Source organism: Echinops telfairi, unplaced genomic scaffold, assembly GCF_000313985.2.
Source record: "Echinops telfairi isolate 266 unplaced genomic scaffold, ASM31398v2 ScPeMD7_32;HRSCAF=126, whole genome shotgun sequence".
In the NCBI taxonomy this organism is placed as follows: Eukaryota; Metazoa; Chordata; class Mammalia; order Afrosoricida; family Tenrecidae; genus Echinops; species Echinops telfairi.
The window spans coordinates 1,480,915-1,500,782 of NW_022103929.1; the positions used below are offsets into that span (position 1 = coordinate 1,480,915).

The 19,868-nt window shown below is 38.9% G+C and overlaps 1 protein-coding gene and 2 pseudogenes across 5 annotated transcripts in view; 2 read left to right on the forward strand and 1 right to left on the reverse strand.

The window, feature by feature from the left end:
- DENND1A (DENN domain containing 1A) overlaps window positions 1-19,868 on the forward strand; it is a 624,449-nt gene that overhangs the window by 141,354 nt on the left and 463,227 nt on the right. The gene's annotated exons all lie outside the window — the stretch shown is intronic.
- LOC115869652 lies at window positions 1,479-1,772 on the reverse strand (annotated as a pseudogene).
- Window positions 13,860-14,261, forward strand: LOC105979846 (annotated as a pseudogene).

A 19,868-nucleotide genomic window follows, 5' to 3' on the forward strand; every position in this document is an offset into this window, starting at 1 on the left:
CTCCAGATTGTTCATCCAGCCTATCTTATTTAGACAGACCTGCAGAGATAATAACATGCACAAAAACAAGACAGAGCAAAACCAAGCAATGAAAGAAAACAAAACAAAACACCGCCACCACCACCAAGCCAATGAAAACAAAACAAAACACAACAAGAAAGAAAAGCTTGTAGTTAGTTCAAGGACTGTTTGTTGGCCTTTAGGAGTGTTTTCCCATCAAGTCTGATGGGGCGCCAAGCCCTGGCCCCAAAGTCTGTTTTTAGTATTCCCTGGGGACTTCGTTGCTCTGTTTCCCTTGCTGTTCTCTTGCAAGCCCTTAGTGTTTTGCCTCGGTGTTGTGGGATCAGACTGGGCGGGATTCCCACACTGTGTCTCCAGTGTTGTCCCCTGTAGGGCTGTGGGTTAGTGAGGGATGTCATGTCTCATAGTGCGGCCAGCCATATGGTCCTCTCTGTGGATTGGCTGCTCTGAGTGGGAATCTCATTGTCAAGGCTTGGTAGGCCAGGATGTGCTCCACTTTCTCTTCCTCCCCCTTCATTTGCTCCCGTGTGCTATGATCAGACATGTCCCTCTCCCTGAGCTGCAGCTTCAGTGCTGTCCTCTGAAATACATTCTTCTGGTGGAGAGGGGCAGCTTTCCATGTAGTTGGGATTGGGACCAGCCCCTCAGACCTCTCCACTGGTTCCCTATTCCATGCTGGCATGTTGGATTCACATCTTGGAGCACCAGGTTAAAGTCTGGTCCTTCTTTCCCTGTGGAGATATAAACAATACCCTCTCCTTGGGTGGGCTAGTTCCTTGTTCCCCCACTACCCATTTATTTTTAATTTTTTCCCTCCTGTCCCCCCCGCCCCTTTTTTTAAGTTGGCTACCATATGTATCCTTGGATTTGGTCTGGCCCCTACCATACTACCTGGTTCTTGCCCCAGGAATGTTTGTATACAGTAGCTTTTTCTCTATGCCCCTTTTGCATTTTTTTTTTTAAACTTAGCAGACTCATGTTGTCCGTTTGTGCTTGGCTTCTTCACTTAGCATGATTTCCTCCAGTTCTTCCCATGTGCTTCCCATGTGTGATGATGTACTTCAAACGTTAATCACTGCTTTTTAGTGATGCGTAGTACTCCATTGTATGTATGTACCAAGTTTTTTAATCCATTCGTCAGTTGTTGGAAATTTGGATTGTTTCCAACTCCTTGCAATTGTGAACTGTGCCATGATGAACACTGGAGCACAGATGTCTGGCCATGGTTTGTTTCTTGCCTCTTCTGGGTATATGCCCAGTAGGGGGATGGCTGGGTCTTATGGTAGCTCAATCTCCATGTCTTTTAGCCATCACCAGATCGATTTCCATAGTGGCTGTACATACCTACAGGTCAACCAGCAGTGGATGAGAGTACCTGTCTCCCCATGAGGCTGTAAATTTTTTGTTGTTCATTTTTAATATGAGAACATTTATTGCACAACTAAATATTGAAATCCTCAAGATGAACTTGACGCTGCAGCAGCTGCCCTGTTGGGTTTAGGAGTTGTTCGTTCACGGAATCCATGCCTGAATCTGGGGTATACAATTTTTAGGTGTCTCATTAGACCAGTACCGGTGGTATTTCGTCTTTTAGCCTTGGCACTCCAGTTATACTTTCTCTTGTGCTTGGCTGGGTAGCCACACTTGCCACAGGTCGACTTCTGGAGGTGGTAGGCCTTCTAGCCACAGCGGCGGCACAAGGTGTGTGTCTTATTGCGACGCTTTCCGAAGGATGACGTTCCCTTCGTCATCTCGCTTCTGTGGCCGAGACCAAAGAGCGAGGCTATACATTTTTACTGGAGCACATAGCCTCTTCTTTGTCCCTTGGAGCTGCTGGGGGGTTGGAACTCCTGACTTTGCAGTTAGCAGTCCAATGCATATTCATTATGCCATTAGGGTTGAGTGCAGCACTGCCGATCACATGGCAACAGGCAGGTGTGTATTTTTCTCCCCTGAAGGTACAGTGAGTGACCTTCCATCACACCTTTCTTTCCAGATCTGTAAATGTGTTAAACCTGTAAAAGTGTAGAAGTAGATCCAATTTATCCTATTTCATTGATTTTCCGTGCTGTGGATTGATTTGTAACCCCTTCCAAAATGAATATGAGCCTGATTGGAAGTAACGTCTTTGAAGATGCGCTCAGTTAGGTTAAATGAGGTCATACTAGTGTAGAATGGGTTCTAATTACAAATGACTGTAAACAGCCTGGTGGCATAGTGGGTTGGTCATATGTTGGGCTGCTAACTGCGCATTCGCCAGTTCAAAACTACCAACGTCTCCACAGGAGAAAGATGAATAGTTCTACTCCCATAAGGTTCATCATCTCAGGAACAGTAATGGGAGGGGAGGGTGACCGAGTAGGAGGAAGGCGGAACCGATCTCAATGATGAACAACAGAAACATTGGGTGAAGGGAGACAGCAGACAGTGTAAGATGTGAAAGTAGTAATTTCTACCTTATCAAGGGTTCATGAGGATAGGAGAGTGGGGGAGAGAGGGAAAAATGAGCTGATACCAAGGGCTCAAGTTGAAAGAAAATGTTTTTAAAATGATGATGGCAACAAATGTACAAATGTGCTTGACACAATGGATGTATGTATGGATTGTGATAAAAGCTGTATGAGCCCCCCATAAATTGATTTAAAAAGCAAATTTTAAAAATTCTCTCTCCAGTGCATTATGCATGTTAATAAGGCTGTTCACATCCTTAGTCCTTGGTCAGAGGGGATTCCCCAGGGGCTTACACACACACACACACACACACACACACACACACACACACACACACTCTTTCATATTTTCTTTTCCTTCTTACCTCAAGTTGACCAACTTCTCATTGGCTCCATTGCCATCACTTATGTTCAAATCTGAACCATTCTCAGTCAAGACTACAGCCCACGAATTTCCTTACATTTAGTCTTAGTTCTAATTCATTCTAAAAGAGCAACTAGAGTAGTCTTTGTAAAACATAACCAGTACCCTTCCCTACTTCCTGCTCTTTTTTGTTTTTAACCTCTCAGTAGTTTGCTGCTACTGAGTTCTGAATGTGCCTGCAGAGACCCTGCTTGCCTTGGCACCAGCCTCCTTCCCTGGCCTTGTCTTCCATCCCTGTCTCCAGTGCTCTCTCTTACGGTCGTACTTGCCTCCTGTTTCTTCTTTTGAGGCAAATGCCTTCCTACCTCAAGTCTGCCTTCTAGTCAGTGCTGTTGTCTCTGCCCTTTCTCTTTCCCTTCCTTTGTTTGTCCAATACCTTGGCCTTGAAGTCTGTGCTCACATAGTAATTACTGTAGGAGATCTTCAACTTCAACAAGTTGGCGCTTCCTATCACATGCTCTTAGAGCACGCCATTCCGTTTCTTTGTAACATTTACTACTCAGGCTCCCTCTTCCCTAGTGAGCTTAAGAGCCCCGGGTGATGGAAACTGTTAATGTGCTCACTGAAAGGTAGAATGTGTGATTCCACCCACAGATGCTTCAGAAGAGAGGCCTGGTGGTCTATTTCTAAAAGGATCAGCCATTGAAAACCTCGTAGGGAACAGTTCTAGTCTCCATAGAGTCACGAGTCCCATTCAACTCAATGGTAACTGCTTTTGGTTTTCTACCTGGACTCTAGCTTTTTGAGAGCATAGATGTATCTGTTTTGTTACTATTCAGTTATTCCCAGAGCTAATCGCAGTACTGGACACATTGTAGGTAGTTGGTAAATATTTGTTGAAAGGATGAGTAAAGGAATGAACATTTCTAGTCTCAAGAGGTTAAATTAGGATGCAGATTGAATCATTGAATCTGAGTGCATATTGAATACTTTTGGTATTCTTTTGTTAATTGGTTCATTCATTCTTCCCTACCTTCCTCCCTCCTATTTCCTTGTATGCTGGAAACATTAGGAAAGGACTACTAATATTTTTTTAAACTATAGCTTGTAATACACTAGTGGGTAGTAGAATCAATTTAATGGGCCTTGAAATGAACTTAAAATTATGAAATGTGAAAGATAGAAAATATTAGATAAAACAAAAGCTAGAAAGGCAAGTACTGTTACCTGAAACTTTTGGTGTGGGATGTTTTATGTACCAGGTGGAAATGTAGCATTTTTTGAAGTAAGTCACCGGCAAAAAAAGTTTGGAGCCATGATTTTAACTGTAGCACACTGTGCTTTAAGTTAAGGTACCTAAATTAGTATGTATCCGGTTCTTAAAGAAATGTAACTCCATTACCCTTGCTCACTTGTTACTATTGACCACTACTGACAGGTACAATAATGTCATGAAAGCTTCTTAGATTACTAATTTTTTATTTACCTAGAGCATAGGTTCCCAAACTTTTTTGGCCCACCACATCCTTTTCATTAAAAACAAACAAACACAAACTCTATCTTGGGCAAAGTGTAGCTGTCTGCGTTTGCAGCCTTCCTGGGAAACACTAATGTAGAGCCTTTATCTATTTCTTATTAGTTTTTTTTGGAAGGAATTTTTACTTCTGTATGTTGTCTACCTTGGCCTTGTTCACTATATTGAAAAGATAGGCTCCAGTATCATTAATATTTAGTGTGGTGGTGTCTGTCTTATATAAAGTATATACTAGTAGTGTTAACATTATGTCTGTCATAATGACATCCTCTAATAGGCATAATGTATCATTAAATTTTATGGCTCTAGTAACTATAGATTTAGTAATATTAGTTTGATAAAAGCATGTGCTGTTGAGATATATGAAAACCCATATTAGATGGTCATAGAAAGCCAGACCCAGAAAAAACAAACAAAAACCAAAGCATTTAAATATGAAGATGATAATAGCTATGATTGTGGTAGTTTAGTGATTTCATTTTCAGTGAGTTTCTATATTGAGTTGATAAACATTTGTGTAACTGAACTATGCTTTTCTTCTTTAAGGCCAGTGGTCAGTTCAAAACCTTTGATGCTGTTGACTTTCACAGCATTAATCATTGTTTTATGCTCTAGTCTCCAAGGATGCATAAATTATGATAATAGAAGCAAGGGGAGGGCTGGAGCTGGTGGTTGCTGCTGCAATATTGTGTCCACTGGGATGGTATTTTGTGTGCTTGTCCTCTGCAGATTGTTGGGCTGAAGAAATGGATCCCGTCCCCTCACAAAGGTGGCGATAACAATGAATTTTAAAAGGTTTCAGAAAGCAGTCCTGTTATGTGGTCTGCTTGGAACTCATAGATTGAATGGAACAAAATCATTCTGGGCATCTTAGGAAATTTCACAAAAGCTTACGTTGTCTTCTTCCTTACAGTTCATCTGTTTATGGGCTTTAATGGCAAATGCTCCAATAATACCTATTGTTATCCACTATAAAGAAAGATTTGTGGTTAAGCCACAGAGTCCAGTTCTCACATTTTCTTATTATTGGTTTCTGTTAGCCAGTGCAGACTGGTGAGCTAGATGGTGTCAAATTCTTAGAACAGGAGCTAAACAATAGTTTCTTATTATCCCTAGATGTATACATGTACATTTATATAAACATATATATTCATTTTAGAATTATGTCATTTGGAAATTTCAGGAAAGCTGAAAAATACAATATTCATATTTTCTAACACTCACAGATTATGTATATTTTTATGTTTATATTGTAAAGTAATATGGAGTACATTTTTTCTGGTGAATTTGAGATGAAGTGCGTACTTTTACTCATGTTAACTAAAGAAGAGTAAGGAAATGTACCTGAATAATATTCATGGATGATTTGATTAAGTTCCTAAAAAGTTACCAGCCCTTGATGGTTTAACTAGTTAGTAATCATCTCTATAGATAATTCCTGTGCTATTTAGACTGTTCTGCTATTAACAGGCTGGCACGCTCCTTAATTTTATTAAGTTGTTATAACTCAAGTACACAAATGTCCTAACATTGACAAAACAGATAAAGTGAAACTGACATAGATGGTCAGAGAGAGCATAGTTAATCCAACCAATTTTGAAATCTATAAGAAAATTAGCTCTTTATATTTTAATACAGAATGCTGTTACATTATTTAGTATGGATATGAATGGCTTACAAATTAAATTTTATTCCTACTAACAAATATAACATGTAAGATACGAAAACAATACCTTTTTTTTACTTTCAGTTATCTATGTAACAAACTTGCCCCCCAAAGTAGGGAGTTAACATCCTCCTTTCTTATTTCCTAGGTTTCTGTGGGTTGGCTGGGTTCATCTAGGGCTAGGCAGTATTTTTGCTCCATGAAGTGCTGACTAGGATCAATCATTTCAGTCATTCAACTGAGAACTTTAATATCCAAGAAGACTCGACACACATGTCTCTCCTGAGTGCCTGAGATAGCTGATACCTGGCTGGGCCTTCCTCTGTCTATGGGACCTCTCTTCATTCAGACGTCCAGCCTCTGATGGCATGGCAGCCATATCTCCAAAGGGCAAAAAGTAGAAGGTGCCAAGCCCAAGACTTGTTATGTGCCTGTCCAGTCTGTTAGATTTTTGTGTCCAACTGAATGAAACATTGCCTGGTCCTGTGGCAACCTAACAATTGTAACTGGTGTAGCATAATTTCTGCTGCCATTCTATTATTTGAGAAAATAGACACCACCACTTGGTGGGCGAGGTGGCATGTTCTAAAGGTTGGGACTAATTGTTGGTGACATCTTTGAAGAAAATCTACACTAGCATACACATAACTAGCTTGAAGTACCCTTTCCAAGAATCCACTTCCCTTTCACCCTCTGTCCCCAGGTAACAACTGTTTCCTCTCAACAATAGAAAATTATTTTCTTGCTTATCTTGATCTTTTAAAATCATTTTTGTAGGCATTTGCAAATAATATTATTTGGCTTTGCATGATTGATAGACATTTATTTCTTAAAATCGCCTTCATGTTCATTAAAGATTATTTAAAATGCAGAAAAACAAAAAGAAGAAAATTAAAATAGCGTCTAATCCCAATTCCTAGGTATAGTCATTAGTAGCATTTTAGGACATATTGACACATGTACGCAGAGCTCACATTCACATCAAGTATCTCTGAATCTTTCCTGAGTTGGAGGGGTGAGAGTACTGCATCATGTGAAGACGGAGTATTCCACTCCTGAGTTCTGATTCTGATAAGTAACACAAATTTGGATTCCTGAGGGATTCATCCAGATACTTACCAATTCTTTTATAAGAGTATTGAGAATTTGGGTAATGAAGGATTCCTTTGTGTGTGTGTACCATATCACAATGCTGCGTTTTAAGACTGAATATGGACACATGATCATAGTAGATTGTTAGACATTCTTCCAAAAAAGTGGTTCTCAAACTGTGGAATGCATGATGGTTACCCAGCTGGCAGGTTATGCAGCTTGCTGCATCCTAGGCTGAGTTTGATTCAATGTAGGGCCTACTAACTGGTATTTTAAAGGCTTTAGGTGATGCTGATTCTGCTGGCCCAGGGACCACACTGTGAGAACCTGTTCCACAACACGCGTTTTCATGGACCAACATGCTATTTATCATTTATTATGCCCTACAGTGGAATCCCACTCGGGTTTTCCATTTCATGGTGTCACTTGGTATAAAGAAGGGTCATCTTTCATCTTTCCCAAGGAAGGCCACGATCTCTGATCTAAGTCATCCTAAACTAAGTGGCCGACTGTTATCCCTGCCACTTAGTTTACTACCTTGGAGATAATCTAAGCTCTAAACCTTTAATCATTCTGTGAGAAATGACTTGCTTCCTCTTTCCTTGTGAGAGGACACGGGTGGGGGACCAGTTAGCTAGGTGTTTTGATCCCATCGGCCACTCAGAGAAGGGGTGGGGCTGGAGTTTACCCTGGGACTAATGTGTAGAACTGTTTGTGTTTAGAATGCCTCTCTTTTCTCTTCTGTGTATTCACTCTGTCAACTTTTTTTTACTAAATTGTTTTGATGGTTTAATGGCATGTGACAGCCATTTGAAAACTCTGCAATGCTTTGGAACTCGAAATATCATGGTGTTTGACCCTATTCAAGACCTTCCAGTATAGTTTTAGAAAGCTATGTAATAATTTATATTCCTCTACATTTTCTGATTATTTATTAGTAAACTCACAGATTTTTAATTGATCATATGTTTCCATTTTCTGAAAGGATTGTCTGACACCTACTTGTAAAGTAATTATTTAGAACTTGAATTATCAAACCTTAGGGACAACTCCATCCACAGCATTCACCTTTTCAGGCTAGCTCATACAGCCTTTCTCTTAACCATTTCCTCCTTTTTTTGAGGAAATCTCTTGGTATAAATGAAAGAGTTTGGGCTTTGGAGTCTTATAAATTTGAGATTTAATTTGACTCCATCGTGAAGTAGCTGCATAACCTTGGGCAAATTGGCTTGTCTGTAAGATTTGTTTTTTTCATTTGTAAAATGGTTTAAATTGGTTGTGCCTATTTTGTGGCTTTTTATTAAGATTAGGAGAGAAAAAGTTTAGTCATTGTGGGACTCAGTGTGAAATTGTTGGCCCCTTTTCTCCTTATCTGTTTTGAATGAATTACTATAGTTTTTCATATTTTTATTTAATTACTAGAACAGTTTCATTATTTTCTATACAGAGTACTATATTATCCCCGCCCTCCCACCACCAACAGAAAGACTAAATCCTAGATAGGTTTCTAGCCTCTCTCATATTGTAGTGTGTCATACAACATAGGAGAATAAGGCCAGTTTTAGAAAATTACACAAATCATAACAATGTGTATCATTAGGAATTCTTAGAGAAAGAATACTTTCAGTAATATTCCCCGGTGGTGATGGTGGTGGTGGTGGAAGCAGTTACTAGATATTATTCCTGATCTGCAGTACAATGGTTGTAACTGACTTGCTGATCCTTTTTGAATTAGATTTGTTCCTTGTGTTGCAGTTGTTTGTAGTCATGTGGAATTATTGAGGCAGTTATGTGGTCAAATGTGTATTTTTTGGGGGGTGGTGGCTATCAGACTTCACACATTTGCTGATTATCTAGTTAGGAATACTGCTTATGCTGCTCAATGATTCCTGCTGATTTAAAAACAGAAGGGGCATATGCAGACAGTGCTTAGATTGTATAAAATCAGTTTGCATTAGCATCTGACACTGCAGGAGAGCAAATTATATCTTGAAAGGATAATTTTAAAGACTACAGCTGTTTGTGATATCTTTGTTAAGAAGGTACTGTTTTATTTTTCTGTTTGAAAAAGATTTAATTTTCTGCCTAGCCACGTCATTTCCTCCCCGCTCCCTCAAGGATAGTTACCTTCAGTTACTTGGTGTTTATAGGTCGAATCATTTTTTATTGTGTTTTTTTCTTTCGTTTTAACTTTTTTATTCTCCAAAATTTTATAAGTTGACCGTATATTTCAAATGAAAAAGATAATTGGTTTTAGGAATTCCTTTTAAGGCATTTTAATGAATTTACTTTCAGCTAAAGTTGGAATCATTGCAAAACTCAGAAAAAATATCATTCAATGGATAATATCTAACTGATCAACTTTTAAGAATTTATCCATTGATGATATTTTAATTATTACATCTTTAGTTTTCCTTAAAAATGTAGACACACACACACACACACATACATACATACATACATACATACATACATAAAACAGGAAAACTATAGATATATATTTCTTGTAGGTAGCAGCACATGAACACAGGAAGCTAGTGTGTATTGTTCTGCTAGTAAAGAAGCAGTTCACTGATTTGATTGTTCAAACTGTGTGAATTGGAGAGTAATTTTTTTAACATGGCACTTTGGGAAATGCTACTTGGTTAGGATGCTTTTGTTCCAAGGTCTCTTTGAGTCAGATCCTATTAAAAGTGAATTATGACAACCTGTATAACAATGACAATATTTGAACAATACAATGCTTGTATTATTATTGTATGGCTTTGAGGAAAACCTCATACTGTGTCTAATTGAATTTATTATGCTTAATGAATTTTTTAAAAATCAAAGAGTACCTTTATTGTTTATTTGACCATTGAGTTTATCCATTTAAGTATGTATACAACATACTGCAAAGTATGTAGAATGTGGAAAATTTGTAGCCTGAAACATAATTATACAGCAGTTGCAGCATAACACTTGCAAAGAAATATTGTTAAAAAAATGATATGCTCACTAAGTTAGCTTCCTATAGATGCCAGGAGAAGGGAAGGGTAAAAAATATTAAATTAACATTTGCTTTCATTAGCAGTTCCTATGAATTTTTATAATAGAATTGATCAGAGTGAATTTATTTGGTAAATTATCAATGTCCGTGTTACGTACCTCCTTAAGAAATGCTGTATAGTGTCATATTTCGAAACATATCATTAACTTAAAAATGGTGTTCTTTCCCTTTTCCAGGAGAACAAAGAATTCAAATTTAGCTGCTTGATACTAGTTATTTTATGTAAATTATTGTGGTAAATGCATCATTATGTAAAAACCTCTAAAGTAGTTACATGAAGATTTATATCAGGGAAATAATTTTTGTGTGTTTATGCAAGAATATCACTATGAATGAAATGTAGTAATGATTGCAGCAGTATCAAGTGAGTTGTCTCTTTTCTGTTACCACTGTAGTGTTTAAGATAAGCATTCGCCTAAGCGATTCTTTTCTAAATCTTAGCTTTGGAAAGGAGAGAGGGCCACCAGGGTAAGGTAGTGAATTTTGAGGCCCAGATAAAATTTTGGTTTTATTCACGATTAAATTGAGTGTCATCGCCCTCTGGATCCCAGACGACTTGGGAAGTGCACACATATGTTAACAAGATAACTGTTTGAAGAAGTTGGGGACAGGGATAGAGAAAAAGGGCATAGGTGGAGGGCTATCAAGGGGCAGCCATGATAAAGGTTTCACGGGGTCTGACTCATGGCAACCCCATGGAGGTCACCAGCAGAACTATGCCCTGTAGCTTGTAGAAAATCAGCGGTTGGTTTTCTGGCCTTTCATCCAGGGCACCTCTGAGTGGATGGAACTTCCAACCTTGTATGTATCCGCCTAGAGAGCTAAAGATTTGCTCCACCCACGTACTCCAAACTTTAGGATGGGGCTGGAGAACTATGGCTTGCCCCAACCCCCTCAACACCACCCTCCATCTCAGAGCAAATGAGACCCCCTGTGTCATGATAAGGAATGATAAAAGCGAGTCATGCCTTAAAATGATCCTGGCATGTCTTAAGAGAGTACGAGAAATGGCATTGGACTGAGTTCCAGTCCAGCTATTCTTAAACCTGGGCCTCTACCTAACCCCACCAAGCTCCCTTGGCCAAAAAAAAAAAAATTGGTTTTATTTTCTTGTGGAACGATTTTAAACCTTGAAACCTCACAAGCGTAATAGAAACTAGTGGCAATGCCTGACCCCTTGCCTTTGCCTAATATTTTTACTTGCTAGACAATCCATTATCTCTGTTTGGATTGATTCACTGTGCTTTTTTGTTGCTGGGAAAAGGTGAAGCAGGTCTCTTTCTTTGGGTCTATGAAAAAGTGACCCAGCATATTCTGTATTTACCATTATATCATTTTTTTAAATTTAGAAGACATTAAGAAGTATCAAACTCTTGTCCTAATCATTTTTCACCAGCTACCTTTAGGAATTCAGAGTGAAATGGCTTTCAGCAGACAGTTCAGCTATCTTTGTAAAACTTTTCCTGCTCACAGAACTTTCAAAAATAAATTGCGACTAGATTGGAGGCTGACGTTAAAAAACAAAAACTCATATTTTTTCCAAAGACATGTGAAGATATTTGTAGCCTTGTGGTGGTGCAGTGGGCTAAGTGTTGAACTGCTAAACAAAAGGTCAGCGTTTCCAACAGAGACGAGGCTGCTGCTCTCTTACAGTGTGACAGCCCCAGAAACCTGAAGGGAGCAGTTCTTCTCTATTCCTTCATGTTGCTATGAGATGGCATGGACTCAATGCCAGTGGCTTGTGGTTTGCTGTTGTTTTAGCTGGGAGGAGACTTCTCAACGAAGATATAGAAGCACAGAAGCCGGGAAGGAAAAGACTTGGTTTGATTACACTGACATTTAAAACTTTGGTATAGTAAAAGAAACTCAACGCAAAATTAGACAGAAATCATCAGGTTGAAGGAAAATTTTTTCCGAAGGCTAGTATCCAGAATACATAAGGAGATACATTTTTAAAATGGTTAAAAAAAAAAAAAAAAGGTTAAACGACCAAGTTGCTAAAGAAAAAAAAATCAACACAAAACGAAAAACAAATGAGTAGGAGCCATGTGCAAAGATTAATAAAAAACCAGAGAAATATAAGCAAACATCTAGAGATTGTATTTCACACATGAGAGTGGGAAAACATTTCAAACATTTTTCAGTTTTCACAACCTTGAGACCAGAAGAGCTAGATGGTGCCCTTATACTATTACCAATTACTTTGAAAGGGATCACATTACAAGGTCCTGAATAAAGTGGGAGAAAACTGTGGCCCAAACTCAAAATTATAAAAGACCAGGCAGAATGCTCCAGACTATGACCCTTAGTCACTCTTCAGGTCTGGAACAGAACTTTCACCCTCAGTGCTCAATTTTCAGCCAAACAATAAACAGGTCTGTAAGGGGAAACAGTGACATTAGTGAGGTACCTCTATATTACTGTAACCAACCATTTATGGCCAGAAGGGCAGCGTTTACCTAAGACAAAGCTCTGAACGGTTAGGAAAGCAGGAGAAATAGGGATAGGAAGGAGATACAGGGACAACATGAAACAAGGGATGGAACATTGAGGGCATTACAGTGAGTGAGATAAAACAACATGTATATGCATTGTTGATGGAAAACTGCTCTGTAAGCCTTCACCCGGTTCACAATAAAAAGTTAAGGAAAATTTAAAGTTGAATAATACCAAGTATTGGTAAAACTATCGGAGCCCTAGTGGTACTGTTGGGTAAGCTGTAGACCCTCCTAACGGTAATGTCTGTGGTTTGAGACCACCAGCTGCTCCTTGGGAGAAAGATGAGGCTGCCTGCTCCCATAAAGGTTTTAGCCTTGGAAACTGTCTGTAGACTCACTGTGAGTTGGAATTGTCTCGATGGCAGTGGGTTTAATGGGATTGGTAAGAATGTAGCAGAGCAAAAACGCTAATGTACTTTGGCAATACCTAATAAAGTAAAAGTACTCACTCATAAGCTAGGAATTAACAATTTCACTTTAAAGTATCTATGTATTGTGAAGAAAGTCTCACACGCACCCAAGAAGACAGCCAGGAATGCTCATAGGATTTTTTTTTTGTAGATAAGTGTTGAAAACCTAAATGGCCATCAGTAGGGGGATTAATAAAATTATGTCTTATTTATAGTTGAATATTTATGTAGCAATTAAATGAATAAATCCAATCTCTTTGAAGCAATACACAGGATGTAAAATAATAATTGTGACAGCAAGTTAAAAATATTATATACCGTATACCAGATTTTAATGTTAAAAACAGAAAACAACCATTTTGTCATGGTACATTCATATATATATGTATATATATGAAGTATAATACATGTAATACTGTATTACAGCAACTTAAACATGTAACAGTGGAAACTTGTGGGAAGGGAGAGCAGAGAATGGACATGGGTAAGAGGGAATGCATTGACTACATTTGTAAACTCAAATGTGGCAAGATTAATATTTTTGTTCTTCAACTGGTGCATAAATAGGGAAAATGTGGTATAGTCATGGTGGAATTCTATTCAGCTCTAAAAGAACGAACAAATTGCTGATAAATGCACAACATAGACAAACTGCAAAAACAGTTGCTACAAGAAAGCACGGTACAACAGGTCACACATTATGTGACCCCATTTCAGTGAGCACCCAGATAAAGCAAACACCTATATAGAAAAATTGGGAGTGTCCTCTGCCATCATGGATGACACAATAACCATCTGGACCAGGAAGTTCACAACCAATGGAGTACTTTAATGAAAACAAATGGTCATTGATGTCCTTCTCTCTGGGAGAAAGCGACAGTGGCCAGGACAGAATTTTGTGAAAAACTAGCCAAAATATGCAACGCCACACCAGATAACATTTTTGTATTTGGATTTAGAACCCATTTTGGTGGTGGCAAAACTACTGGCTTCAACATGATTAATGATGCTTTGGATTATGCAAAGAAAAATGAACCTAAACACAGACTTGGAAGACTTGGCTTGTAGAAGAAAAAGGCCTCAGTCAAACAGCGCAGGGAGCACAACAGATTGAAGACAGTGAGGGGCTGCAAAGGCCAATGTCAGTGCAGCAAAAAAAAAAAAAAAAAAAGATTAAAGATTGTACATGACTTGATCTGCAATGGTTATGTGGAATTTTCACCAGAGAACCAATAAACTATAAAATCTTAACCAAAAAAAAGAAACAAAAACTTGTAGATTTGTGATTGCTTTTAGTGCAGGGCTTGGAAAAATAGTCTCGAGAGATATCGCTGGGGCGATAAAAAGTTCTGAAATGGATTTATGATAATACTTTTACAATTTGGTCAATTTAAATAAAAATGATTTGTATATTTGATATGGGGACATGTGTGGTACCCAAAATATACTTGAATCAAGTTGTAAAACCTTTTTGCATTTGTTAAATCTATATGGTAGTGAATATGTGAACTTATTTCAGAGTCCAATGAAAAGTTACTGAAAATGATACCTTTCCATGTCATGTACAGTCATAAATCACTATATTAAAAATATGTAGTGAAATTTAGCAAAGCGTTGCATTCTTAAATTGTGTACAGCTTGATGAATGTGTAACTTATATAATCCCCACCCTGATCAACATCATTTGTGGAACTCTAGAAGGGTTTCTTGGGCTCTCGCTGTCACACCTCTCTCCTTCAGGTAACTATTATTTTGATTGTCATTGCCATTTGTTAGTTTCACTTGTTCTTGAACTTCATGTAATTGAATTCATATAGTTTCTTGTGTTAAAAAATGTGTCTGTGAGATTTGCCTACATTATTGCTTGCTGCAGTACAGTGATTCATCCTTTCTTTTGCTGTGTGGCATTCCTCTACATGAATATAACACAGTTCACCCACTCTCCTGTTCATCGACCTCTTTGTCTTACAGTTATGTTTGTTTGTTTGTTTGTTTGTTTTAGCATGACATGTCTTATAGTGACTATCTAAGAATATTCCTGGTGCATTTCTCTTGGGTATATATCCCTGGGAGTGGAATTGTTGGGAGACTCCTGAGGAAGTGTGCAGTGTTGTAGGGTGCCATCAGGGTGGTTCCAGCTCATAGCAACCCCATGTATGACAAAACAACGTGGCCTGCTCCTGCACCATCCTCAGAATTGTTATGTTTGAACCTATTGTGGTAGCCACTGGGTCAGTTCATCTCCTTGATGGCCTTCTTCTTTTTTGCCGACTGTCTACTTTACCAAGCACATGTCCTTTTCAAGGGACTGATCTCTCCTGACAACATGTCCAAAGTACTCGAGACAAAATCTTGTCCTCATCTCTAAGAAGCATTGTACTACTTTCAAGACAGACCTGGCCTTTTTTTGCAGTCCATGGTACTTTCATTATTCTTCACCAATATTTATCTGTAGATACTGTCAAGTAGGTTTCTAAAGTGGTTGCACCAATTTATTATTCATCTGGCATTGTATGAAAGAGTTTCAGTTACTCCCCATCCTCTTAGACCATTTTTCATGACTGTAATGTTTTATTGTATATATTTGCCATAATTTATTTAACCAGTTCTGTTACTGATTGATAAATTTGGGTGGTTTTATCTTTTCACTATCATGAATAGCACTATTAACGATCTTTGTTGTAGAAGACATTCCCAGAAGTAAAATTGTGGTTTAAAAGGAATGGGCATTTAAAATTGATTGTGTTGCAGAAAAGTTATCCCAAATGAATTCCTGTCCAATCACACTTAATTACCAACTGTATGAAAGTGCTTGTTTTTCCAGATCTTCAAACTCCAGCTATTTTCTACTTCTAAAAAAACAAAGAAGTTGTAAAAATAAAGGTAATGATTTTCCAATTCTGCATCTTTCATTTGTGTAATTTATTGAGACCAGTTAGATCAATCATGGTGTGCAACCATCACTATTATCCGTTGTAAAATTTCCATCACTATAAATAGTGGATGTTCTAGATTAGGTAGGGCGTTCTCTGAGAGGGAAAAATGACAGCATTTGTATCTCTCTTCTGCTGTCTTGCAGGGTTGTAAGGTAGGGATTTGGTGGTCCTTCTGCTTGAGAAATGACTTCAGCTTTGGAGCCTGCGAGGAGCCGCAGAAGCCAGGCTCTCTGTTTGGATTTAGTTATGGGCCTAGTCAAAGCTTCAAACAAGAAAGATACAAGGATGCTTTGAGTTCACATGAAATATTGGCTCTTTAGATAACTTGAGGATATTGGTGTGGGAGAGAAGGAGCAGATGCACCCTTCTAAGAGTGACTATTGCCTTTCTCAACTCAAACTTCATTTGATAGTGGTGGTGATGGTGACAGTACAATGGAGTGAATTCCAAGTGATTTGGTGTAATTCACTTTGTCATTCTTGCTTTCAAAGCTCTCCTCAATTCCAGGCAATTATTTATTATGCCTTACCAAGCAGAAGAAACCGCTGACATCTTTTGATGTCCCCAGTGCTAACCAACCTCAAACTTATTCACTGCCATCAAGTCAGTTTTGAGCCGTAGCGACTATGGAACAGGGTAGAACTGCTCTTGTGAGTTTCTGAGGCTTGTTATGGAGTAGATAGCTTGTCTTTCTCCAAGTGGCTGGTGTTTCAGAACTGCTGTCCAACATGTTACCCACTATGTCATTGGGGCTCCTCTTGCTAAACAAAAGGTCATCTAAAAGTTTATTATTGAACCCTGGTGGCACAGTGGGTACGAGTTGGGCTGCTAACCCCAAGGTCAACAGTTTGAAACCACCAGCTGCTCCATGTGAGAGAAATTAGGCTTTCTACTCCTATGGAGAGGTATTGTCTCAGAAACCCATAGGAGCAGTTTTACCCTGCCCTATAGGGTCACTGTGACTCCCACTCAACTTGATGGCAGTGAGGGTGATTTTGAGTGTATGATAAAAAGATAAATATTAATGATTTTCTGCCAAGAAGTTTGGGTTAGATAGGGTAAGTCAGCAAGTAAATGAGAAATTACAGTGAATTGTGATAAATACTGGACAGAGTTGTGCATAGGGCCCAGCTGATGGTACTAGAGAGCACTCTAAAAAAAAAGATTCTATATTGAAAATTAGGTGTTTATAGAATAATTGGAAAGCCTGAAGGAATAGAATTTTGGCTAGGCCTCCAGGAATGACTGAGTCACCGTAGAACTTGCATACCAAGAAAGTGACCTCCTCTGCCATATCTAAGGGCTGGGGTCATATGGAAAATGCTGTCCTAAATGCTAGCCCTAGGGTATTACCATCTTCGCTCTCTGGAGACCAGGAAGTGTCTATCACGGTTCTTGTCTCTATACCATTAAGGTGTTCTGAAAAAATGGATTGAAAAACTCCACCTGGCTTCCCTCAGCTCTGATTTCAAGTATTATCAGGTGGATTTGATTGGTAGGAACTAACTCACATTCAGTATCCTAGTTACAAAACTTTTGGAAGTAATTGTATCCAGCTCCTATAATATGAGGGGACGTCAAAGAGTTCATGGGAAAATGGCATTAAAAGATAATGGAATTTTTTGGTGAACTTTTTGAAGCATTGCTCTCTCAAACCCCCCTCCGGAGGTCCCACAGGAGGAGGTTAGAGTAGGGTGTTTGGGAGTCAGCACATAGGAGGAGCACTTATCTTGCTGGTGGCGTATTAACAGGCGGGGTAGGGAGATTAGATGAGAGAACGTTCACTGAAGAAGTACCTGAGCTGCGACTTGGAGAAAGTTGAAGATGTCTTAGCTTTTCCAAGGAACTTTGGTGAGTGGCTCGCTATTGCTAGCTTTCTCAGGTATGTCTAGTAGTCCTCAAAGTGTTTTTCCCAGACAGGAAACATCACTATCACTTGAGGACTAGTTTTGTTCTATCCAGTCAGTTCCAATTCATAGCAACCCAGTGTGACCAAATAGAACTGTCCCATTGGGCTTCAAGGCTGTAATCTTTATGGAAGCCAGCTGCTAAATCTTTTCCCCATATTCCTCAAACGCTCAGTTAACAGCCCAGTATTTAACCACTCCAGCACCAGGGCTCCTGGGAACTCATTAGAAATGCAAATTCTTAAAAAAAAAAAAGAAGCAAATTCTAAAGCAAATTCTTGGGTCCTATCTCAGACCTAGATAGAAACTGAATCAAGCCTGTAGGTGGGTGATCCTTAGGTGATTCTGCTGCATGCTGAAGCTTGAAAAATCACCTCTGTATCAGCACAGTCATTAAAACTGTATGTTTTAGGGTTAAGTCAATGAGAGTTTTAATCTTCACTTTTACACATATCACTTGTGGCCTTCTGGGGATAGCACTATTTACTTTGTAGAGTTGTGGGACTTCAGTGACATAACACGGTATATGCCTTTTACTGTTTGTGACACAGAAGAAGAAGCGTCCCATAAAGTCTTTCTAGGAGATTCGATTAGAAGTACCTCTAAAATTAATCTTGCCTGGGGAATGTTGTGAGGGTAATTCAGAGTAGAATTCAACTCGGAAAGCCTTTGTGGAAAGCAGCTTACTCCACACTTGCCACTGCGTGAATGTTGTTGTGGTGCCTTTCTCTATGGGAAGAGCCAGCTCTTAAGGAGACACAGAGCCTGGTCTTTAGGGAAGCAACAAGTTGTGTTTATTCCCAGACAAGTATGCAGGCAGTAGAAGTGATACTCTAGGATAATCACTGGTTAGATGCCTAGTCAGATGCCCAGTAATTTATGATGTGTCAAAATAATAAATACAATAGAAGCTCATGGAGGAGACTAGTCAGAGTCTGTGTGGGCTGAAGTAGTCAGGGTGGATTCTTAGAATAGGCAGGTTGGGCCCCTATACTCTGTTCTGGGCCATTTAAATATACCAACCCAGGAAGAAAATACTCCATATTTATTTAGAAAGTTAAAAAAAATTAAGAATCATGTTACACAATTTTAATGGCAGTATAATATTGGGTTACTGGAGTTTAATTAACCAGTCCCCTTCCAATTTTTGAAATGGTGTTTGAAATAAGCATAAAAGACTATTTCCATTACAGATTATTTCCTTGGGGCAGACTCTGGGATGTGGAATTACTAGGGAGTTTGGTGTAGCATTCTTTTTATTTTTACAACCTCTAGCTTTTACCTTTGTTATTTTAACATTTTATTGTGAATTAGGTGAAGGGCTTACAAAACATCATAGTTTAGCATCCAACAACTCATACACATTTTGATTCACCTCATCCATTGCAGTCCCCATCACATATCCCACTTCTTCCTTGTCTTTCCAGAATGTGAATGTTCTTTTTTTAATATCACTTCATTAGGGGCTCATACAACTCTTATCACAATCGATACATACATCAATTGTATAAAGAACATTTATACATTCATTGCCCTTATCATTCTAAAAATATTTGTTCTCCATTTAAGCCCCTGGCATCAGCTAATCATTTTCCTCCCTCACTTCCCCCTCCCTCATAAACCCTCGATAATTTATAAATTATTATTTTGTCATGTCTTACTCTGTCTGACTTCTCCCTTCACCCACTTTTCTGTTGTGCGTCCCCCAGGGAGGAGGTTATATGTAGATCCTTGTAATCAGTTCCCCCTTTCCACCCCACCCTCCCTCCACCCTCCCAGTATCGCCATTCCCACTACTGGTCCTGAAGGGATAATCTGTCCTGGAATCCCTGTGTTTCCAGTTCCTATCAGTACCAGTGTACATCCTCTGGTCTAGCCAGATTTGCAAGGTAGAATTGGGATCATTATAGTGGAGGGGGAGGAAGCATTTAGGAACTAGAG